This window comes from Bombus vosnesenskii, unplaced genomic scaffold (assembly GCF_011952255.1).
Source record: "Bombus vosnesenskii isolate JDL3184/JDL3185 unplaced genomic scaffold, Bvos_JDL3184-5_v1.1 scf7180000013355, whole genome shotgun sequence".
NCBI classification, from domain to species: domain Eukaryota; kingdom Metazoa; phylum Arthropoda; class Insecta; order Hymenoptera; family Apidae; genus Bombus; species Bombus vosnesenskii.
Window position 1 is genome coordinate 18289 of NW_022882990.1, and position 26969 is coordinate 45257.

Genomic DNA, 26969 nt, shown 5'->3' on the forward strand with positions numbered 1-26969 from the left:
TACTTGTATTTTCGATATTGGTATAAATAGAAAGACAATTAATGTCGTTCGAGTCTATTTTCGGATCATTTATATTACGTTTAATCCATATAGTTATTATATGAGACATAGTATCGTAAAATTTGGAAGAATAAAACGTTCGTACAGGAAGTACATTTTATAAGAACTCCAACAAATCTGCGTGTGCACCTAAAATACAAACTGATAGTGATTGTTCATAAGTTTATATACATTATCTAATGTCAATCGAAGGTATCAATTCTTTTTCTCCATAAGAGTACTTTTTCATTTATATGTGTTCAAAAATACATGTGTTCAACCGTGAAGCATATGTCACCTATAACGAAAAAGAGTTTTCCTATACTTAATATTTCCTTTATATACCTATGAAAGTCTATTCTTCGCGTAGTATGAAATTATGAATAAATCTGGAATATTGTTCAATCTGAAAAGAAAAATAACTTATTGACATCATTCATTGATACGAGATTCAGAATGTTTGTTTTGTCTTGCAGAGAAAGAAGGCAGCCCTTTCTTTTAATGTGAAATACAAAGCGAAAATTTGAAAACAGATTTTTTGGAAATTTACTTGCAAATATCGTTTTCAATATCGTGATTTTCTTCCCAATGGTACTGTACTTTCAAATTTTCCAGTATCCCTCTAAAAACAAAAAGTCGAACCTCGTTATTGTTAACGTAGGCATTACAAGGAAGAGAAGTATTAGAAAGCAGCTCCTTTTTATTATGGATTTCTTTATAATCATGTAAATAAGAAATTCCAGAAATTTTTTCCTCAAGAATTTAATTCTTGTGTTTTGATTGATAATTATTACACTACATACTAACTTTTCGCATACTGTTCGCGTCTAACAATTTCCTAATAATAATTACTTCAAAATTACATATGTTCTTGCACGAATTCAAAAGTATGTATGATACAATTACAATTGATTCTAAAATAATAATTATTTAAAGATATTAAGATACTAATTAAACGTTTCACTATATTTCGAAATCTGGAACAACAAATTTTTATTTATAAAAAATGAAACTGTGTTTATATATTCTTTGTCATGATGCTATTTCTTATTACCATGTCGACATTTTTTAAAATTCATTTTGTTATCTCTACGCAATATGAAAATTCATATACTGCTTAATATTTTTTACATATTATCCATCCACCGCATGATATCTCCTGAAAAATCAAAATATTAATGTTATATTATTAAAATGCTTCTTAAATTTCAATTTTTGACAAATTTGAAATCCAATATATTTTGCACAATTATTATTTATCAACAAATTCTAAGTTAGTAACTTTCTTTTCAAATGGCAAATAACATATACTTTGACTTACCTGTAATTTTTTGTTCCTAATCATCATTTCCTCTTATAGAACATCATTATTGTTCTTATAATTACTACCAGTGTCATAGATATTGTAGTGGCTACAACTGAATTAATAGAAAATGATAAATAACTGTGTATAACAATGACACATAACTTTTACTTACATATCTGTCGATAAGGGATTACTGTGATATCCTGTTGATGTTTCTTAAGGCACTTGATTAGGTGCGATACGGTATCATTCCTTATGGTATACTGTAGATAAGTATTTTAGAAAATAACAAGAATAAATCTAAATTATTCAGAGGTTCCAGTTTCGGCTTAGACATAAATACAGGACCATTTGCAAAGAAGAAAGGGTGCGTTTCTACAGCCTCGTTATAGTAACCATGAATACCAATCTCTGAATTACTGGTTACTAAACATAAATATCCTATAAAATTTAATATATTTCTTTAATTTTTAATACATACATGAGTTAGTAGTTCTAAATTATGAATCATCCTACCTGTGATATTACACTTTTCCTTATAATATCATCACTCAAGTGAACAACATTAAGATCATGTAAACCATGTCATCCTATCTTACTGTGAAGATACTTGGTTATGTTATCTAACATTATAAAAATATCATCAAATTCAAGTCCTTTTATTCACATCACATGGCCACGACGATCTGGTTCTTCGTTATATAATGTTCTAAAATTTGTCGTATATATAGGATGTACAAACCGTGATATCAAGGTATCAGTTCTTCCTTCCCAAGGGACAGTTTCATTAAAATTCTGATAGAATTAAAAATTAATTATTAATATTCTAACAATCATATATGTTAAATACATTATAGTCAACGATATATACCTGAGCGAATGTAGGGGTGATTCCTTGATAATTATAAATGTCATCAGCCCACATCATTGTGCCACTTCTTTGTACTCCAGCCTCTAGATTAACAGCCTAAACAAACATACGAACTTTTATAGAAGCTGTACAAAATATAGTATATATGCGCAATATTGAAGCGTTCAAGGGGATATAAAGGTAATGTACATCACATACACGTGTACTCTCATGCAACAAAATACAATTAGATTTAATAGTATAAGCTCTTTTATTCATCATAATAGATTGGAAATTTAAGTGTCTTACGAGGGTGAGTAAAAAGTTACCCGCTCTGTCGGTGTAGAATTTATTTTAAGCAATTGTCAAAAAAGACATACATCATTTTTTGACATAATCACTCGATTTCTGTATACACTTTGTCCATTTGCCGAAGGACCTTTGTATTTTCTCATTAAAAAATGTTTTGGGCTGAGCTGCGAACCACGAATGCATCGTCGTCTTCACCTTTTCATCAGCTTTTCCGGCATCCATCTCGCACAAACTTTTTAAAACCCAAATCTGTCGTGCACTATTGCATAAGCAGAGCCGTGGCTGATTTGCAAATGATTTGCCACATTATCCAGTGTCACTCGTCTATTCCATAGAGCATAAGTTCATGAGCACGTTCAATGTTGTCATCGTGGATGTGGACGGGCGTCCAGCTGTTTTTTCATAACACTTGTGCGATCTTCTTTGAACTTTTGTGCCCATTCAAACACACTTCGTGACAAAACACTTTCTCCATAATGTGCATTAAATCTTTGATAAATATAGGCATCAAACATAACCTCCGACCACAAGAAACGAATCACAGCATCCTGCACTGTTTTCCTGCAAATCACCATTGCAAAGCGCCATTACTCGCGCAACGGTCACAAACGAATTGACGTAACACAATGAAACCTACGCAGCAGCACTGAACAGATATTGACGTCATACGAAGAGTGCAGATGGATCAATACGGTCGACAGAAGTTTTAACTATCTGGAGTGCGGATAAATTTTTACTGAGAGTCGTATAGGAATCTATAATCTGTAAGTACACCTTTGGCTGAATGGAAATTTCTCTTACATATAGTCAAAAATGCAGAAACTGTGTATTGAATTGGAAAGTGATAAAAAATAAGTGAAGTTTCGAGGTTGCATGTGATTGCATGAGTACACAGGACGTTTTTAGCGAATAAAAATAATTTTGAAAGACACGAGACTTATCTTGTATTTTATGCACTCTCTGTGTCCGAATTTCCAGAAGCTCTCTATCTTATGAAGTGTTTTAGATTAGCCGGAAAATTTTGTACGTACATACAAGAAGTATACGATCTAAGTGGAATATTCCATTATTCTCTTGATACAACAGAAATGAAATTTACAGAACTTCTCAGAAAGTTGGTTTATTATTACCAAATTAATGGAATTAATATACGTTTATCATCTTTACATACCTAAGTCGTGGAGGTTTATCGTGCGTAAAAAATTAGTGTCGTTTCAAAGTTACATTTCGTACATTTTAAGCCTATAATTTGTAACGTACAAAACAATGTAAATTTGAGCTGTTTCTTATCTCCACAATAAGAAAATCCAACTTTACGTTTTTTACACAATGATATTTATGGAACAGTAATATCATATTATTGCATCGCTTGGAGAATGAAGTCAAGGTACGATGTGACCCTAGTGTAAACGCTGGGATACCCAGCTGTGCCGCACTTATAAGCATAAGACACAATACCTATTAAATACGAGGTTAATTCATGTTGTATCAGCAGTGGTCCGGCGCGGTCAGCCTGAAAGGATCGTTAAATTTTTAATCAAAGATACTGAAATATATCGATCGAATTGTATTGAAATTATACTTATATACAGTAATAATCTTCTATTGATTTGTGTATTGGAATACTTCAATTTATAACGTACATGTTATATGTATTTTGAGCAAAACTAAGATTAGAAGGAAATTAGATTAAATACCATAACGAGGTGTGAGAAGTGGGCAAAACTATTAAATTGTGTTTATCTGTTATTTTTAATGTTTAAGACGTCGATTTGATGTTAATTCGAATCGACGTGTCTTCAGATACCGTATAGTTTGTAATAACTCTGTAACTTAATTACCGTACAAGAATCCTCTCCACCCTGAGCATGTTTGGCGCATATTATACCATCAGTGATATCAGGTGCATTAGGAAATTAGGAATAAGCTATTTTGCATTCGGCGTTCTTAATCACTGGCATTTGTACTTCCATTAATGCATTATGTCGTGGTCGTCCTACGAAGAAAATAAGAAAGATATTTAAGACTGGAACTGTTTAATTTTATTATAAAATTGATATCACTTACTATATCTTAATGCTCCCCATCCAGCAACAAGGGGGCTATAGCCGACGAAGTTGCTCTTTCGTAGGGGCTCTTTCGTACAAATGGGATATACGTACCCTGAAAAATAAAAAAATAAATGAAAATGCAGGAAACGAATGACCAAAAGTATGAGAAAGAATTATACACGCTTTATGACACAATATATGTGTACAGTAAGAAATTTCAGGATATGATACTTCAGTAATACTCAATAGCATATATATATATATATGTCGGGTTTACATTAGAATTAGGGTTAGGGGCGTGAAACGAATCTTCGTTTGGGTTACACGTTGTCGTTATGCAATAGAGAAGACATTGACTAGTGCAAATACGATTATTATAGAACCGGACAAGTAACCGCGGCAGTTAGGTACTCGAGAAACTAATGACAATGATCCTAAGTTCAATAACGAATCGACGGGATGATAGATGAACGTACTCATAAAATCTAAGTCGGACGCGTAATATTCACTGATCGTAAAGAGTTACTCCTTTCATCAATGAGATCGCGAGCGAGAATGTCTTTCCCGTCCCGATCATGCCACAGAGAAAAACTATAATGGGGTGTGTCTAAGGACACGAGATCATCGGATTCGTTTAGAAAAGCCTTCGTTCAGAAAGTAAGGGAAATTGGCGTTGCTGCTAATTGGTCAATCTCCATATCGGTGGTTAGAAAAAGATGCTAGCCGCCCTCGAGGGAAAGTTGCTAGTGGGAGACGCCGCTCGTTGAAAAATATGTCTCCCCTATCTTCCCGTAGTTGGGACAAAGACTGTTTGTCTGTTTGAAGAACTTTAGTTAACTAAACCTTAAGATTTATAACGGGCCCTCGGGCTAGCCGAACATGTACTGCGGAGACGCATCGACATCTGGCAATCATCTTAGTCGAAGAATAGGGTCTGCGTGTGGCGAGCCACGGGACAGAAACCGTTGGAATGTTTACTGTCGCGTGTCGCCACGAATATTTCTTTTAAGGAGAGCTATAGAATTACTCCATACCTTTGTTAGGCAAAGCGTTCATCCCGTGACCGCGGCTACGTTCGGCGACTGACTGTCGCCTCGAGCCCAAGCTCATTATCACAACTCTCGAACAATTACAATCGGATAGAATAACTACAATTGTTCAATTACAGCTATAGTAGACTCTAGGTTACAATGTTGCGGGATTATCCAAAATTCCAAAGGCCCCGGTGTTCTTTCATCTCCGACACGGCCTTCCTGACTATCACACGTCCTCGTGTGTAACTAAAATATCGTGCTTTCTTACATTAGATTCAACTGACATTATTTACGATTTAACTAAATGTCCAAGTAAGTCAAGGGTCCAGTGCAATAACAAAGTTTCGTTCGCAGGTTTGACAACAGAAAAATAAAAGAGAATAGGAATTTGTAATGTTATAATTTGTACTCAAAGTGTTAGGTGCGTTCTGTGAGTCGCCAGTCAGACCAGATATATATATATATATATATATATATGTCGGATCGGCATTGGAAATGGGGTTGTGGGCGTCAAATGAATCTTCTCGAGGATTAGCCATTGATACGGTACACACAGGCGTAGTTTATTACAATGATAGAATTATTACAGTCTTAACAATTGATCACGGCGGTTCGGCACTCGCGACGCTAGTGACGATGCTCTCGGGCTCAATAACGAATCCGCGGTCAACGGGACGACAACAGAACGTACTCACAAAGTCCAAGTCTGAGAATAATCACTGATCGCGAAGGCGTTACTCTTCGATCGATGAGATCGCGAGCGAGAATGACTTTCCCGTCCCGATGATACCACACAGGAAAACTATAACGGGGTGTGTCTAAGGATACGAGATCATCGGATTCGTCGAGAAAAGCCTTCGTTCAGAAAGTATTGCTGCTAATTGGTTAATCTCCCTATCGGTGGTTAGAAAGGGATGCTAGCCGCCCTCGAGGGAAAGTTGCTAGTGGGAGATGCCGCTCGTTGAAAAATATGTCTCCCCTATCTTCCCGTAGTTGGGACAAAGACCGTTTGTCTGTTTGAAGGACTTTAGTTAACTAAACCTTAAGATTTATAACGGGCCCTCGGGCTAGCCGAACATGTACTGCGGAGACGCATCGACATCTGGCAATCATCTTACTCGAAGAATAGGGTCTGCACGTGGCGAGCCACGGGACAGAAACCGTTGGAATGTTTACTGTCGCGTGTCGCCACAAATATTTCTTTTAAGGAGAGCTATAGAATTACTTCATACCTTTGTTAGGCAAAGCGTTCATCCCGTGACCGCGGCTACGTTCGGCGACTGACTGTCGCCTCGAGCCCAAGCTCATTATCACAATTCTCGAATAATTACAATCGGGTTGAATAACTACAATTGTTCAATTACAGCTACAGTAGACTCTAGGTTACAATGTTGCGGGATTATCCAAAATTCCAAAGGCTCCGGTGTTCTTTCATCTCCGACATATATATATATATATATATGTCGGATCACGATTCGAATTTTGGGCGCGCGACGACTCTTCATGTGGACTAGCCATCGTTTCACAAAGCCGAGATTTTATTTACACGTGTATACAGGTCTATCACTAAGCTTAACAAATAATAATAAGTACAACTAATAATAAGTCTAACAAACACTAAGCCTAATGAATAATACGATCTACGAATAATTAAATTAAATAATACTATTAGCAATGTTTGAGTCCAAACGAATCCACGGTCACCGGGATAACTCCTTACTAAGCGAAACTAACTTAGACGCAAATGCGATCGTCGAAGATGCTCGATGTATCACTCTCCAAGGCAATCGCAAGAATGCCAGCCTCGTGGAGATTTTTCTCCCTGTACGATTGCATTTTGTTTTCTATACCCGTTTGGAAGCATCGAGAAGGTTCCAAACGCCGTTGCTAGGCACACTCGTTGGAAGCATCGAGAAAGTTCCAAACGCCGTTGCTAGGCAGTTTCTGCCTGGAGTTTTGATTACTAATACAATGTATGTCCCATTGTATCGGCACCTCCGTGGCAACATCACACGTGGCTCGGCGCGCTCTCGAGGCCGCATGCCGCCACAACCACATTTCTCGGAAAACACATACAACCACTCCAGACCTCCGTTAGATAAAACATCCATCCCGTGACCGTGGCTACGTTCAGCGACCGATTGTCACCTCGAACCCAATCTCGCTTATTACAAATCTTAAGCAATTACAACTATAATAAAATCTAGGCTAAGGTACTAGAGGATGTTCCCAAAATTTCCAAGGAAAGGCTTTGGCTTTCCTTTCATCTCCGACATATATATATTTACGTGACAAGCTTTCATTTCAATCTATATTTAAGATTAATATTTTATCAGTTTCTGTTCGTAACAACATCGAAGTAGTCAATAAGTTTGAAGAGTATAATTAAGGAAGTTATGAAGCAAGAGGTTAAGAACAAATTCTGAAAGAGGTTATGTACAACTCAGTAGTACTGCTTTACATTACTTTGCGAATTACTTTTCAAGCACAAAAATAGTTTAACAGCCACTTATAGTTACTTCCTTACCATTACATTCATTAAATTCGTTTGATTTTGTAAACAAAATAACCACGCTGACCAGTCTCTTATTTAAAATAGAATTATTTTGTCATATATCCAACAGTTTACTTTCTCTTCGTAAATATTATTAATAATTTTATCAATTTCGTATACTTCCATCCTTCGTATAAGTGACAATGAATCAGAAGAGTTTCATCAAAAATAATATATCTTCTCTATAAGATAATGAATACATTGGTTCATTTAATTTATATGGATATTCAAACGCTTCTGTGAAATAAAACGTCAAGATTATAGAGTATAAAATTCATAGCTATGTAATAACTAAAACTCTGATGTATTATTAAAAATATACGTTAGGTTGTATGTAGTGATACATACAAAGATTACATGTACAAACCCATAATTAACACAATGCTACCGCAACCATTCTGCAATCTACCTTGCCCAAAACACTCTTCCAGTCACCTCCAAACTCTTCAATTCTCTCCACCTAACCACCCACAAACCATTCACAAACATGCAATTCTCGACAAAAGAAGAACTTATCGTCAGTTGTCCTTAACATCTCGTTCATTCATTTGGTCCCTATCCCCCTATTTCCTTCCACTGCGATAATCGCACTACATTTTTCCACGTTTCTATTCTATTCTCTGGATGACCTGAATTCTCGAGCAGTCGAGTGACGATTGATCTGTACAATTGATCGATTTCTTTTTACTACAGCCATGCAAGAAATTCCGTTTTGGAAAGCGATGTTGCGAGTTCGAGTGCCTGGACCATCTGAAGAACGTTACCGGAACTGGTATAGTTTATGTCGTTGATGATAAGAATTCCTCCACGACTCAGCAACAAGAGCTACTCTGGGTGATGAGCTTAATGGTGCTGTTGCGGCTATTTTAATTTTTCAACAAGGATCCAGATGGCGCCGTTGACGAAATTCTTTCATTATAAACGTCAACGATCAACATCAGCCATCAGGGAACGAAGAAGGTACGCTGTAACGTGTCTGAGTAATTATACCTCGAGGAGTACATACAGTTATGTAATGAAGATTCGTATGTGAGTGTTTGTTTTCTTATTTCTTTTCCCTTTGTTTCATTTGAATGGATTTTTGTACTCAAAGAGCGAGGTAAGATTACGTCAGATACGTTTTTACATATGCTAAAAAAATGGAAAATGATGATGATGAATCAATGACACGTAGAAAATTATAATCTATTGTACTGCTGTTATCTAATAAATCAACAAATAAATAAAAAAAAAAAAAAAAAAATCTAATGGTGTTGTAGTTGACTGTATGGTGGATGTATCTAATGGTGTTGTAGTTGACTGTATGTTGTTCAATATTACTATGAAACTTTTCTGATTCATTGTCACTTATACGAAGGATGGAAGTATACGAAATTGATAAAATTATTAATAATATTTACGAAGAGAAAGTAAACTGTTGGATATATGACAAAATAATTCTATTTTAAATAAGAGACTGGTCAGCGTGGTTATTTTGTTTACAAAATCAAACGAATTTAATGAATGTAATGGTAAGGAAGTAACTATAAGTGGCTGTTAAACTATTTTTATGCTTGAAAAGTAATTCGCAAAGTAATGTAAAGCAGTACTACTGAGTTGTACATAACCTCTTTCAGAATTTGTTCTTAACCTCTTGCTTCATAACTTCCTTAATTATACTCTTCAAACTTATTGACTACTTCGATGTTGTTACGAACAGAAACTGATAAAATATTAATCTTAAATATAGATTGAAATGAAAGCTTGTCACGGAAATATATACATATATATGTACTACTTACTCAAACTATGGATCACATAACCTATACAAAAAAAAAAAAAAAAAAAAAAAAATTATTGTACACTATAAAGCAAGAGGTTAAATCTTTAATCTGTTAAGAGTTAAATTTTTTATTGTAACTGCGAAAATTATAAAAGTACCAAGCGAAGCAAGTACGGAATATATGCGGAATATGAATCGCTCAACGAACCAAAGAGCGGCTCAGTGACAAAATTAGTAAAGTAAAGACCACAAATATTAAAACATTATATTCTACCACAAAATAATTCTCTATACAAAAAAGGTACACAACGAATCGATTTTTCACAACGATAAGAGTCAACAGAACCAATCAAGACCAGGCGAGACTCTCATAAGACAACGACACCAGAGGGATCAAATCAGCGACTTCAATCTATGTTACAGAGTATAGTTATCAAGAAAAATTGCTCTTTTCATGAAAAGTATGGTAATGATACTCTTATGATACATTGTATATCTGGCAGTCGGATGTGCCCGTGGCCATCGGAAATGTAAAGACGACGCTTTTAGAAAGTGACAGCGCCATCGCGTTTTAAAAACTTTTACTTTTTCATTTACCATTACGAAGATTGTGATGGAAGAACGTAATGGGGTAAAAGACGACGATTCCTTAGTGAAGAATGCTCAAAGAGATTCTATAGGGATCGATGCTCGTTCCGTTGGGTGGTTCATTCGAATTTTGATTGTGTTACGTCGCGTAACACTCTACCTAGCCCAGGCCACACACCGCGGGCAATATGGCAACCAGATGTTTTCGGATACTCACTGCGTACCCTCAATACCCTCAAGTACCTTCCATAAATCTCATAGATTTCCTAGTAAAGGTCCTTCAAACCAAACAAACGTCTATTTCCGAAGAATTTCGAAAGACTATTGTCTACCACGGTTGGACAAGGGAAAGTTAGTTTTTCTCACGTACGCTGCAACTTTCCTCCCACTAACCACTTTCTCTCGAGGGCGGTTAAGACCCTTCGTTTAACCAATTAACAACGAAGCCTATTCCCTCACTCTCCTAACTAAAATCGTCACCAACAAATCCGATGGTCCCGTGCGCTAGACACACCCATCCTTAGCTTTCCTCCGAGACAGCATCGTCTCCCAAGACAGTACTGATTTTATATCCTTCGAACGGTCAACATCTTTTTAACCGGGTATACACACCCGTAGATCAGTCACTCACTCATCTCGTACATACGCACCAGCGTAACTGCCTTCGTTATAAGTTGTTGGAATAAACGGTGAAATATAACTTACTCTACTGTGTCATATTCATTTAACCACCTCTGTTATCTTAACCGAAACAGGGGAGCGACTACTTCGCGGTGTCGATTCACCGAATCGTAGCGAGAATTTACGCCTCTCGCTGACGCGTTTTCCTCGCGACCGCGTCTCTCCGCGAACGGTCGTAACAGATTGGGATTATCGGGATGGAAGGGTCGAGAGTGTCACGTAAAGTTGGTACTTGGGTGGTAGTAAGAAGGCTGAGTCGTAACCCAACTACTTATTTTCCTTTATAAAAGATTCTTTATCTAAAGATGTGTCACCTGCATATCTTGAATGATCTCCAATCTCAGTTGTATTCTCTGCTTGCTCTTCTTGAAATTTCTCATCCTTTTTTTTTTTTTTTACATTGATCATCAATTTGTGGGTCCTTATTTATTATTTCTTGTTCTACTTCATTAATCGTAGCGTTCTTTATGCTCTCTGTCTCACTACTTTCCTTACTTTAGAAATTTTTTTTGTTTTTATTTAAATCTGTTACATCACATTTATTTACTACTAAACCATCTTGAATTGTATTATCTGTACATTCCTGTGACTTATTTTTTTTTTAATTTTCTGGAATATCATGCACATTCTTTATAATATCAGTCGTTGATTCTGATATTAATGAAGAAGATACATCTACTTTTATCGATGATTCTACTTTATTAATGTCACTGTGCACTTCATCTAGTTGTTCCATAGTAGAACATCAAGATTATTACAATTACTTAAGAAGTCATGGATTATTATTTAAATATTTACTGCACTTTTACATCAATGTAACCCTTTATGGCAGTTTGACATTCTACAGAACACCAATGCTGTATCAGTTTATATTTTTCTTCATCATGAAGTTTTATTATATCACCTAATTCTTCCTGATGTTTTTTTTTCTTTTTTTTTTTCAATTTTCAAATAAGAGTGTGTTTTCTATGTGAATCTTTTAATTCTTGGTTCGCCTCGAGTAAGCGATTATTAACATCTTTGGAAAGTTTTTGGACGTTTTCCAGTTCTTTTCTAAGAAAATTATTTTGTTCGTTCATATCTTTTACTTCAATTTCTTCCCTACGCAATATTTCAAATTTATTTTCATTGACAAGGATCATTTTTCTTATTTTTCAAAATCCAGTTTCAATTTATTAGTTTCTTCTTCATATTTATATCCAAAATTACCCACTTTTTCATATTCACCCTTTAGTTCGTCTAGTTCACATTGAAGGGCAGATTATTTGTCCTTGTGGTTCAAGAACTACATTTTATCTCTTTTGCATCTTTAGCTCCAGCTTCACGTTCCTCCATTGAATTACTAACACATGAATTAAGTTTGGCCTTTTTTTTTGTTCCAGCAAGTCAACTTCATATTTGTGACTTATGTTATTTCTTCTAATTTTATTGTTAGTTCTTCAATTTGTATTCCAAAAGATTGAACTCTTTTTACGTGCGTGTGTGTGTGTGTGTGTGTTTTTTTTTTTTGTAACTCGTCGAGTTGCAATTCTAATTTTTGCACTTCCTCCTTCATGTCCTCTATGTGCTTCTCGAGCTCTTGTGTCGTCCTGTCTTTGTCGGAATATTCTACTTGAAGATCAGCGAGTTGATGCTCGGGATCGTAATTCAATTTTTGGTCGTTAGCAGTAATAAGCTCACGTAACTTCACTTTTGAACTTGATCTTGTTTGGTCTTGACTGTGTTTTCGTGGTGCTTGTGGTGTTCTAAAAGTAATCGTCACGTTGCTTGCATTTTTAGTGCACATTGATACACTGCACTCTGCACAGGCAATGCTTTTGTTGTCATGAAATCTCTCTAACTTTTCAGTAACAAAACCTTTTATTTTATTATTTAATTTTGGATCATGCGCCCCTGGTGGAGATACATTATGTGTTCTCTTTACCTTTATTATGCACACGTTTCCCTTTTGCTCTCAATTTTTCGATCATCTTGTGCTGTTCTATATATTGTGTTCTTATGTTCTTCGCATATAAATCCTGTCGATTGATTTTATCTTTCAGTTGAGGTACATGTTTAATTCTTTACCTTTTTTTCTTTTTTTTTTATGGATTTCTTGATAATCTTTTAGAAGTTGCTCGTTATATTTGGAAAGCTTTCTCACTTCGTCTTCAGCTGTTTCCTAACGGGATTTTTCTTCTTCAAGTTTTTCTGTAATCATTTTTTCTAAACTTCTCCATTTATTCTGTTCTTCTTCGAGTAATTCATTACGTTTCGGTATCTGGCTATCTTTTCCTTTAAAACATTTAATTTTATCAGAGAGTTCTCCTATTTTCAAACTTGCTTCATTTAAGGTAACTTTATGAATTTCCGATTGATGCTTTAACATTTGATGTAAGTCTTCTATTGCTGTTTCACGTTCTTTCAACTGTTCATTAAATTCGTTGTTTAGCATATCCACTCGAGAAATTTCGAGTTCTTGAGCATCGTTTCTTCTTTTAGAAATTTGGCTTATTTTCTCTCGCCTGCTGCTACATGTTGCTGTCATTTTATCAACTTCTTTCTTCTTTTTTTTTTCTTTTTTTTTTGAACTTAAAATCTTGATTTAAGGTTTGTGTTTCACTATATGATTTATTATTATTAACTAGTTCAACATTATTCTCAGTAGATTTTTTTTCGCGTGATTTTTATACTTATTTAAATAGTTTAACATGAGCAAATGCATCGTACTTCAGATATACCATTTTTAATAAATTGTCACCTTTACAACTCGAGTTACCTCTGAACGAGTCGCATGATTGATCAATAAGCCATGAGTAATTATGAAAATTCAGTTTTTTTTTCATCTATCTATCTGAATATTATAACAAAGACTTTACATTGAATATTTTATTAAAATTGTAAGTTTTTCATAAACGCTTCAAAATCCACAGTCTATTGATCAACTCCTCTATCCTTTCTCTTTCTCCTCACTAAAATAGATAAATTCCTAATGCAGTTTGTGGATAATATTTTTTTTTCTTTTCTAAAGCAAATCACATTTATCATCTGATATATTTTTTGAAATAATTTCTGTCTGTACATTTTCTTCTTTTCCCTTACTCCTCTTTCTCTTTCTAATGAATTCTTTTTATTCCGTAAAATAGTTTTTGTATATTCAATTTATTAGATAATTCTTGTGAATCTTCTACTACATCTTCCATATCATTTTGAGTGCGGCTTCTACCTTCAGTAAATTTAATATCTTGAACCGTATCATTAATTTCATTAGCTCTTTCGGTATCAAGTAAATCGCACTTATTATTTAATATACCTTTTGAATTGACTTCTGTCTCTGCAGTTTCTTCTTTTGTATCTTCTTCGAGTTTTCTTTGTTCTTCTAATCCACCCTTCTCATTTTGTAGGATCTTCCTTGTATCTTCATCTTTTTTAACTTCGACTTTATCCGATCTCCTAGGTCTGCCTCTATGTTTCGCTTCATCAGTTGCTATTACACCCGTTACTGCATTATCATTTTCTACAGATTTATACCTATCGCTATCACTAGCTGTGTTCGTTAAAAGAACTTCCCTTCGTTGACGAGTATCAGTTGTTTCGTTTTCATTATCTGAAATTGATTTTTGTTTAACACCTCTTTTTTCTTCTTTGGCAAATTTATTTTCTACATTTTCCGATGCCTTTTGTTTATTAATTATTTCAGACTTGTCTTCGATTAATTTCGTCTTTAAAGCGCTTCGCAAAATTTTATTTGTGTTTGATTGTCTGGTTTGATTATAAACAATTTCTTCAAATTTTGGCGAAGTAGCAGGCTTTGCAGCAACATTATAACGACTGCTCCGGTTACTACTATCTAACATAGATGGAGATGGATTCTTGTCATCTTTATTCTCTAAAGACTTCTCTTGTGTATTAGCATCTAAATTTCTCGACATAAGATCTGCTGAAGTTTTTGATTCTGTAGTGTCACACGCATTTTTCGCTGTCATCATTTGGTCTTCTTCTATAAGCAAATGTTCATTATTGTAAGCATTATCTCTTGCTTTTTGTATGGATTCTAATGATATATTTTGTTCAACGTTGTCTATTGATTTTGTATTATTTTCAGCAGTTGATTTACTAATTGCTTCTAATTCCTTCGTTTCAATTTGGTTTTCTTTATTTGTATCGCCGTCCGAAATATTTCTCATTGAAATATTATCCTTCTTGTTATGATCTTTTTCTGTTTCTCCTAAACTTTTACTTTTTTTGTCAAACCATTCTTGTAAATTTTGAGTATCTTGTGACGAAGATGGTGACAAATCATTATACAACACTGCAATATCTTCTTTCCTTCGTTTCACAGACTCTTTCTGGTATTCTGTCGAGCTATTGACATCAAACATTAAGTCTGTTTTAATGAAAATATAATCCTGTGAAGCGGTGTCAATTGATACTTTCTTTTCATAAGAATTTTCTACATTAGACTGCAATTCTTTTGAAAATTCTTTCAAAACCATTTCTTCATTTCCTACAGTAACGTCTGTTTTCTCCAAGCTTTTGTTCAAATTATTAGAAACTAAACTACCCTGATAACTCCGACTAGTAGCTTCTTTAATAGTCTCCTTTAACAGTTTTCTTAACTCGATTTCGTCAATTGTTTTTCGTAGCAATTCGATTTTTTATCGAGGCGTTGACCCTCTTCTTTTGCTTGTTGGAAAAGGTCCATGCTTCTTCGCAGTCGCGCGATTTGCTCCTGTAGTTGGTTTGTCATTTTAATACTTTGTTCGTCCCTACCAGTGCATGCTTTACCTTTCCACATCGTTTTAAATGTCGCTAACTCTTTGTCTGAGTCTTGTTCAAAGCTAGATAGTCTGCCTCTATATGTAAAATGAATCCAGCGTTTACCTTGATTTGTTAGCTTTCGTAGATGCTTCCAGTTCCAAAGGCCTTCTGGTTTCGTGGATTAAGAATTCGTCGCCGAGGATGACCGTAGTCCAAGTTAGTCCTTCCCGTAGGTATGGATGTCCTTGTTTTCCAGACGTAGCGATGTTTCACAATCCTGGGGTCTAGCGTCCGCAGATGCTTTATGAATATTTTCTTCCGGTTTCGTTGATAGTTACTTCGTTGTCGCGGATGTTGGCTGGGTGTTTGAAAATTTCTACATTGACTGGAGACATGTCCGATTTGGTTGCATTTGAAACATTTCAGTTGAGTTCTTTGGGTAAGTGGCGTTCGTTCAGCTTGCTGGAAGTTTCTTGGCATTGGTTTAGGTGTTCCTTGGAATCGGTTTTTGGCTCTCTCAATTGGTTGGTTCATTATTCTTCTTATTTTTTTGTTGCGTTCGATTTCCCTTATGACTAACTCCGCCTCGAAAGCTGCATCTTGTGCTTCTTGGAGATTCTTTGGTCTTGTAGTCGATGTGCGTATTTCTATTTTGGGTTTTAAATTTAGGACAAAAACTTTGGTCGCTCGTTCAGTTTCAAGATCTATGGCGACTGCTCGACGTACTGGATCGCGAATTTCGTGTTGAAGCGCGTATATCAGTTCGTTGAGGTTGTGTCGGAACCTCTTCACATAACTGTGTACCGATTCGTTTTTTTTTTTTTTGTCGCGTGCGTTGCAACTTATCACGAGCTCCATTAGATGTAATATTCACGGATACAAATTTTCTGAGACTTTCAAACAGGTCCTCGTAATTCTCGATTTCGGTGTGGCGGATACTGCGTTCCGCTTCTCCAATGATTCTTTGCGTTAGAATTAGTCGCAATAATATGCGTTTTTCTCGACATTCGGCTCGAGCTTCTCTTACCCGTTTAATAAACCCTTCTACTCCTATATCGTCTTGTCCATTGAGTATAGGGATAAAATCTAGGCAGGTTTTTGCATTGTACGTGGGGTTGTCACAACTTACTGCTCCTTCTTCACTGTCCATATCGTCCGTTTCGTTACGTTTTACAGGTGGTCGTTTTCTCTGAACATTGCTGGCATTAGATTCGTCCGTGGTAATAAAGGAGCCTAATTCAGTAGTAGCGTCATGTCCTAAATTTATTTTAGAGATATGTTTTTCCCTAATAGTTCTATCTCTGCTGCACGTTTTTTGTTTTCACTATCGGCTACTCGTTGCGTTTCTTCTATACGTCGCGCAAGAAGTTCGATTTGCTCGAGTATGGCTCGAGTCAACTTATCCATAGCTCTGGTTATAGAAGCGATATCAATAGTCCCGATTTTGTCGTTTCGTGATGTGGACATGATTCTAATCGAGCTTATTGATTTTCTCATACGGTAATGTAAAAATGAATCCAGATTTCCAGCTTACCGTAGTAGCTATTGCCGTTGAGGAGTCTCTGGGATGTTTGCTCTCTGGTTGGTTCTAGATTCCGAATCTTATTCGTAGGCTTGCTCTGCGCTGACCGCTCCATTTATTACAGAAAGCATTGTTTAAATGAATATTAATTATGAACCATTATTAAATATGCATTGTTATTACCAACAAACAAGTTTAACAAGACCACAATTTTCAAATTAAATATGTACACATATCTTTAATGCTTTTATATTTGACGCATATATTGGAAAGTAAGTTTGTTTTTAGTTTTTTCTTAATTTATTAAAAAATTGTGTAACTATTAACATTACCTATAACATACGTAAATAGTGTCATATTTAAAATATTACCCATGATTAAAAATTTTCAATGTTATTAAATTCTTTATTGAGGAAGCTAAATTATAATATAATTATAGAGTTTACAAAGGATTTTAATAATGAAAAAATATTTATTTTATATAACATTTATTAGACATTAGTTAGATATAAAATAAGAATAATATAATCATAATAATCATATATCTAAGATAAAAGTTGATCTCTATGATCATTAACATGGTGTTGCTTTTTCCTCACACCCTCCTGCTATACGCTTCGAAGCAGAACATACAGCGAATAGATATTACGGAATCAGATCCAACAGCAAACAATACAATATGTATAGAACTCTAATCATGGAAACACCAACACCTTTGGTAGCCGAAGTTATGCACAAGTAACTAACCAATCGCCACCCTTAACACCAACATAGCTAAATCCATCAGTAATACGCTCAAGCAACCACCGTTACGATACTAACTAACGGCAATTACTTCCAGATGTAGCAGTATATGCACCACTGCGAACAGGCAGTACATTGACAGAGATTATAGAAGTAGCATTGGCAACTACTACTTATGAACCAAATAACAGGTAAACAAAAATAATTCCGCAAGACTTTCTTGACAAAATCAGAGGGAAAAAGGTAAGCGAAAGCAAAATGACAAAAACATAGAGCACGTGAAAGCAAAAAAACATCTAAACAAACTTGCAAAGGAAATAGAAAGTAAAATAAAAGATCATAATAATAACGAATTCTCAAAATTCATAGATTCACTTTCTGCGTACGAGAATTCCAACTACTTCCTATGGAAAGCCACGAACAAAATAAAGGAGCCAATTAAACTAATCCCAGCAATTAGATTAACGGACAACACATGAGCCAGAAGCAACGAAGAGCAAGCTGAAGAATTTTCCAACCACCTTTGTTGAAGTTATCTCTTCGAGGAACGCGTGATGAATGTGTAACAGAAATATATTTAAGTATAAGTGTAACTGTAAGTATAAGTATAAATATAAGCATAAGTATAAGTACAGTGTATACTAATCCAGAACCACACTGTGTCAGCGTTACATTACAACAGAGCTTGGAAGCCATGAGTCTATGGGTATTTATATAATTACGAAAACTGGCCCGTCTATATATACCCTGCTGCACCATCTGTGCATGGCATATTTCTAAAAAAGGCTATGAAACTGAGAGGCCCTTCAAATTGATTTAGAGCTAAACAATACTCAATAGCATCGGGGACTAAGAGAACTAAATGCTAGAGAAGATGTAGTTTTCCTAGAAGTGAGTATTACTTCAACACCCTCCCTAACACTCGAAATCTTTACAAACGATTAATTTTTAACATCATTGTTATTTTTCAGACCTAATTTTTGTCGTAAATATTGAAATCTTGGTTTCGGTAACGTCTTCGTAAATATATCTGCTTGTTACGTCCGGCGACTCTCTACACAAAGCAGACTCCACGCCACGTGAGTTCTATTAGAAACAGTGACAATGACTGTTTTGTATCGTATCTGGTTATATTATTTATTGTTCTTACTTGGTGCCCGATTTTTGTTAGTTCCTTGCATATATTTTTGGTGTTTGTTCTTGGGTATAGGTCTCTAATTACTACTTTGTGGTTCTTTTCTGTTTTGAGCTGGTATGTATGATGTATGGTATGTTTAATACTTGCGCCACTTTTCGAAAGATTTTTGGAGTATTTGTTTGCACTTTGACTTGTTCCAGTTTTAATTCCTTTATACTGTAGTTTTCTCTTCCGACAGTGTTGTTTAATAGTTCAATAAGGGTATCTGTTATTTGAGCATGAATGTAGATCGGTGATGGTTTAACGATATGTGTTGTCATTTCTTCCTCTGAACTCGTATCTCCGTCTTTTATCAGTAAGCTGAAAGAATTTCGGAGTGGGATGTCCTGTAGCCACTGGTGCATTTCTGTATCGGGAATTTTTATAGCGCTTGTATTTAGGATTATTTTACGCCTTTTGCGAGCTGTTGCTACCTTCCAGTTTTTATCTTGATAGGATAGGTCGTTATTGTAGCTGTTTTCTTCCTGCTTTTGCAACGTTTCCATTTCTTTTATAGGCTTTCCTGTTCTTTGTTAATTGATTGTTTTCTGCTTAACGTATTTCTAGCTTCATTTATGAAACATGTCACCCTTTTTTGTTTGGCGGCGGGATTGGTTGTTGCATTTTGAAACTTTTATCATGTGACAGTGTTCGTTAACGTTTTAACCTCCTAAATTCACTATTTATCGCACTAACACTGGAGCACATTTACTCGCACCTGTTTACCTCGACTGCTCGGGCAGAATTGTCATTACAATGCAATTATCTATATTGTTACATCGAGGCCTTTCTTCTATTTTGTCCGGCAATTTTCATTTTTAACGTGATGAACATTTTCTTCTACATCATATTTTAAAATTTGTTAACAATCACTGTTTACAAATTGACGGCAAGTACCTGATTTGGGATTATACGTTCTATATACATCGAACGTAACAATAAGGAACACAGAAAGCAACTGAGATATAACACGATATTGAAATTAGAAATTAATTACACCCTCGTAGCGGTGCCTGCATCAGCTTGGACTAATTCGCAAACGATGGAAGTTGTATATGTTAGAGCGAAAAGAAGCCTCGCGTATTCAATCTCAGAATGTCATGTCCGAAGGAAGTCCATCTCCAACGTAGCTAATCGAACTATGCGTCTAATCGAACTTTTCGGGGTTACTTTCATGTTCGGTATCATTTTGACCAAAAGAACCTCAACAATTCAATTAAAACAACGTTTTGTCGATGAAATAAAAGATGTAGAAGCTTCATTTTTTCTATCGAAGAGATCTTAACAAAAGAACGATAACAGGTTGTACCTTAATGCCTCGATGAAAGAAATTTTATATTTTAACGTTTCAACATTTTAATGATGCAATAGTATAATATTTTAATAAGAAGGGAGAAATGGTACGTTCGTGTACGATTTTATACTTTCAATCGGCAAAAATGATGTTGGAAGGGAAGAAAAGCTATTGAAAAACATTTGGATAATTAAATAATTGTAGCTGCTGGCTGTAGATGTCGCTGCTGGGGTACTGCTATATTTTTCTAATTTAGATGCGTGGAAGAAAAATCGGACTACGGGCGCCGGGATTCGAATCCGAGTCCCGAACGTTCGTAATCTAAGGCGCTAACCACTGCGCTACCGTTGTCCGGTATTAGTTAGTGGCGGTATTTCATGTCGAGTGCCGCGACAGATCTATCGGACAATGGCCCGCGGCCGGTTCGATCGTAACGTCGATTAACATGTATCAACGGCTGGACTCGCTAGTAACATCAAAATACAATTTCTTTTGTCAAGGGGAAACATTGAATTATAGGCTCGCCCTATCAACTCAAAATCAACTTCAAATGACGACTAATTAGACACTTTGGAAAGTTTCACATACATCACGATCACGATAGACATTACGCAGGACGATTAATTCGTTTTTAAGTTTCTCTTTGTACAGAACCATACCGTCGACCGATAGGTCCGCGGTAGAAAACGGTAACAAGGAAGGATGGCCGCAGGAAATCCCTGACTCCTAAAGCCGCGAGCAAGGAGGTTGGAGCGGAGGAAGCGGCGATTGAAGCCATGAACTTAGGTGATTAAGATTAAGGGTGCGCACCCTCCAGAACAATCTGGGACAGTCAAGACCTGCTTTTCCAAACCATTCTGGAGAGCACGGTTGCCCTAGCGGCGGTGGCCGAGCCATACAGAGTCCTGGACGCTCCGGACTGCGCCGGAGATACAGACGGCTGTCACCTGGACATCAGCGCCGGCATCGTCCGCCCACAGGGATCCGCTGGAGCGCGGCAACGGATACGCTGCGGTCGAATGGTTAGGAATGGTGGTAGTGGCCGTATATGTGTCGCCCAACAGCGAATGGACAGCGTTCGAGGAGTTCTTGGACGGGGTAGGCGACTGCCATTACGATTACGAGATGTAGTATTACGTTATAATACATTACATTATAACGTATTTCGTTAAATTGAATTACGTTATATCATATTACGTTTTGCCATTCCTTCACATACTGAGCAGAAGGCGAACGTTACCATGATCGCGGACGGATATTAAGACAGGTAGAGTGGGGATATGGTAAGAATAGAAAGGGAGGCAAGTGGGTCAACATAGCAGTTGCCCGTAACCAGTCGTCAGTAGGAATCGCAACCAGAGAGTTCTGAAGAAGTCGCTGGTCAAGAAAGTAAACGAACTGCGGAACGAAGCGCCGCGTATTAAGTTGGCAGCCTTCACGTAATAGAGTACATTCAGTAATATAGTATTACGTTATATAGTATAACGCTATAACGCATTACGTTATATAGTATAAGTAAAATCCAATGCAACCACAGCTATCAATATTGAAGATTAAATATGTAATTGAACGAATCTCCGCTTCTATTGAGGATATGTAGACAATTCGATGCGCGTTATACTCCACGTTTGATGCCAAATACAACGCACATCATCTGGTTTGCGCTATGTTCACTCTTTTCCTGTCAAATCCGATGCAATTATAATTTTTAATGCTCAAGGCTAAATATTCAATTCTACGAATCTCCGCTGCTATTGGACAAATTTCGACAATTCGATACGCGTTGTACTCCACATTGGCTGCTTTATACAGCGCACTTCAGTCGGTTTGCACTATGTCATCTCTTTTCCCTGTCTAATCCAATGCAATTAGAATTTGTAATGCTCCAGGCTAAATATTCAATTCAACGAATCTCCGCTGCTATTCGGGATACAGAGGCAGTTCGATGCGCATTGTACTCCATATTGGCTGCTTTATACAGCGCACATCAGCTGATTTGCATTGTGTTAATCCTGGACCCTGTCAAATCCAATGGAGTTAGAACTTTTAATGCTCGAGGCTAAATATTGAATTCCACGAATCTCCGCTGTTATTAGAGATACCTAGGCATGTTGGGTCTCAAAGGTGCTAGTGGTATCATTGCACTGTTCACGCCTAGTAGTGCCAAGTGCCAACTCCTCCTCCAAGTCGGTGGGGCTGGTAAATACTGACTTGTCAATGGCTACGTAGATGGCGACGTGGCTTAAGAACTCATCCTGCCCGAGGAAGAGAACATGCATCATGGCGTAAACAATCACACGTCGCAGCCACGATCGGGTGTCGTGGCAGGTTAAACCTTTCGTTACTGGCGGCTTCTCCTGCGTGACAAGCGCTCTGCGCCAAAAAGAAAAAACTTTCCTCGAAACAGGGTATTTATAACTTCTTAACACACTCACTTTTAATTGAAATTTGGGTAGGCCTACTTTGGGGGGGGGGGGCAATCGTCTCCCCTAACGCCACATTTAGTTAGTTAGTTCATAGGATAGGCCTAACGAGAAGACGCGGGGAGTGTACCGGCAGTAATTTTCAAGAGGTCTCGGGCACTGCTGCCAAACGTGTAGGTTGGCCACCGTGGAGTTTTTGTCAGTAGGGGTCCGGCACTACTCCACTAATTCTCCAGAATGTAGCGGAGTGTCCATGAGGATTTCTCCACGTAGAAGAAAAAAAGGAAGAAGGTGTTGAAGCATATAAATATGTGATATATCGTATTTCAATTCTTTGAATTTTGTTTGAATTATTGTTAATTACAATCACAATTTCTGATAATATCATGCACACAATTAAGTGTAACCACGCTCTTAATCGTCATCGTTGTCAATTACAATTATAATTCCAAGTTTACTTACATTTATAACAACATTTTCCCATTAATTCAATGTAATTATGCTCTTAATTTATAACAGTTGTACCCTTAATCGGAAGTAACTCTACATTCATTGATTTTAATCAATACCATAAATTCGTAGTGAGTGAATTAAAGATTTATTTTGCTTTATTTTATTAACGAAATCTATCAAGTCTTTGAAGTGCTATTTCATTTTCATATAGCATTATATTTTAACTCTGAATACAGTATTCAATTTCCAATTTCACTATTTCGTATAAAATCTGTGGTAACACAGAGTGTCGGTGCATGTAACGATATATGGTATAACGTTATAACGTATTACTTTACATGATATAACTTTATAACGTATTACGTTATATGGGTTGACGTTATAACGTATTTCGTTATATGGTATGTCGTTATAACGTATTACGTTATATGGGATGACGGTATAACGTATTACGTTATATTGTATGACGTTATAACGTATTACCTTATATGGGATGACGTTATAACGTAATAGGTTATATGTTATAACGTATTACGTTATATGGTATGACGTTATGAAGGTATTACGTTATACGGGATGACGTTATAACGTATTACGTTATATGGGAAGCCGTTATAACGTATTACGGTATATGGTATGACGTTATGAAGGTATTACGTTATATGGGATGACGTTATAACGTATTACGTTATATGTTATTATTACGGTATATGGTATGACGTTATGAAGGTATTACGTTATATGGGATGACGTTATAACGTATTACGTTATATGGGATGACGTTATAACGCATTACGGTATATGGTATGACGTTATGAAGGTATTACGTTATATGGTATGACATTATAACGTATTACGTTATATGGGATGACGTTATAACGTATTCCCTTATATGTAATGACGTTATAACGTAATAGGTTATATGGTATGACGGTATAACGTAATACGTTATATGGTACTACGTTATAACGGATTGCGCTATATGGTATGACGTAATAACATATTACGTTATATGGTATAACGTTATAACGTATTACGTTATACGTTATAACGTTATAACGTATCACTTTATATGGGACGACGTTATAACGTATTACGTTATAAGGTATAACGATATAACTTAATACGTTATATGTTATGACGTTATAACGTATTACGATATATGGGACGACGTTATAACGTATTACGTTATATGGTACGACGTTATAACGTATTACGTTATATGGTATAACGTTATAACGTATTACGTTATATGTTATAACGTTATAACGTATTACGTGATATGGTATGACGTTATAACGTATTACGTGATATGGTATGACGTTATAACGTATTACGTTATATGGTATAACGTTACAACATATTACGGTATATGGGGCGACTTTATAACGTATTAAGGTATATGGTATAACGTTATTACGTATTACGTTATATGGTATGACGTTATAACTTACTACGTTATATGGGATGACGTTATATCGTATTACGTTATATGGGACGACGTTAAAGCGCATTACGTTATATGGTATAACGTTATAACGTATTACGTGATATGGTATGACGTTATAACGTATTACGTTATGTGTTATAACGTTATAACGTATTACGTGATATGGTATGTCGTTATAACGTAATACGTTATACGGTATGACGTTATAACGTATTACGTTATATGGTACAACGATATAAAATATTACGTTATAACGTATTACATTATATGGTATAACGATATAACGTATTACGTTATAATGTATGACGTTGTATATTATTACGTTGTAACGTATAACGTTACATAGTATTACATTTTAACGGATAACGTTATATAGTTCTACTTTATAACGTATAACGCTCTATAGTACAACGTTATGTCGTATAACGTTATATAGTATTACGCTACAACGTATAACGTTACATAGTTCTACGTTTTAAGGTATAACGTTATATACTGTTACGTTTTAACGTATAACGCTATGTAGTATTCCGTTATATCGTATGACGTTATCTAGTATGACGTTATAACGTACAACGTGGTATAGTATTACGTAATAGCGTATAACGTTGCATTGTATTACGTTATGACGTATAACGTCATATAGTTTTACGTTATAACTTATAACGATGTATAGTATTACGGCATAACGTATAACGCTGTATAGTTGTACGTTATAACTCATGACGATGTATAGCATTACGTTATATCGTATGACGTTCTAAGGTATTACGTTATAACGTATAACGTTATAAATTATTACGTTATAATGTATAACGTTATATAGTACTACGTTATAACGTATAACGTTAAATAGTATTACGTTATGACGTATGACGTTATATAGTATTACAGTATAACGTATAACGCTATACAGTATTAGCATATGACATATAACGTTATATAGTATTACGTTTCAACGTATAGCGCTTTATAGTATTACGTTATAACGTATAACGCTATACAGTATTTCGTTATAACGTATAACGCTATATAGTATTACGTTATACCGTATGTCGTTGTATAGTATTGCGTTACAACGTATGACGTTATATAGTTGTCGGGGACGAAAGAACACCGGAGCCTCTGGAATTTTGGATAATCCCGCAACATTGTAATCTAGATTCTACGATAGCTGGAATTAAACAATTGTTGTTATTCAATCCGATTGTAATTGTTCGAGGTTAGTGATAGTGAGCTTTGGCTCGAGGCGACAGTCTGTCGCCGAACGTAGCCGCGGTCACGTGATGATCGCTTTGTCTAACAAAGGTAATGGAGTAATTCTATAGCTCTCCTTAAAAGAAATATTTCTGGCTGCACGCGACAGTAAACATTCCAACGGTTTCTGTCCCGTGGCTCGCCACACGCAGACCCTATTCTTCGACTAAGATGATTGCCAGATGTCGATGCGTTTCCGCAGTACATGTTCGGCTAGCCCGAGGGCCCGTTATAAATCTTAAGGTTTAGCTAACTAAAGTCCTTCAAACAAACAGTCTTTGTCCCAACTACGAGAAGATAGAGGAGACTTATTTTTCAACGAGCGACGTCTCCCACTAGCAACTTTCCCTCGAGGGCGGCTAGCATCTTTTTCTAACCACCGATATGGAGATTGAGCAATTTGCGGCAACGCCAATTTCCCTTACTTTCTGAACGAAGGCTATCCTCGGCGAATCCTATGATCTCGTATCCTTAGACACACCCCATTATAGTTTTCCTCTGTGGCATCGTCGGGACGGAAATTTATTCCTTCTTGCGATCTCATCAACGGAAAGAGTAACACCTTGCGACCCGTGATTATTACGCGTCCGACTTAGATTTTGTGAGCACGTTCATCTATCATCCCGTCGACCGCGGATTCGTTATTGAACCTAGGATCATTGTTATTAGTTTCTCGAGTATCTAATTACCACGGTTACTTGCCCAGTTCTATGATAATCATATCTGCACTAG

General features: G+C 36.1%; 1 long non-coding RNA gene and 1 pseudogene across 2 annotated transcripts; one reads left to right on the forward strand and one right to left on the reverse strand.

The window, feature by feature from the left end:
• Positions 1-14877: 14877 nt before the first annotated feature.
• Positions 14878-17384, reverse strand: LOC117237038 (annotated as a pseudogene).
• A 996-nt stretch (positions 17385-18380) lies between these two features.
• On the forward strand, positions 18381-23534 carry LOC117237048. 2 transcript variants are annotated; one of them, XR_004493937.1, is made up of 4 exons: positions 18381-18778; positions 18850-19074; positions 19155-19262; positions 21306-23534. It is a non-coding gene; the product is annotated as an uncharacterized LOC117237048 (long non-coding RNA). The 2 variants fall into 2 exon arrangements; XR_004493936.1 differs by having other exon boundaries at positions 18381-19074.
• Positions 23535-26969: the final 3435 nt, after the last annotated feature.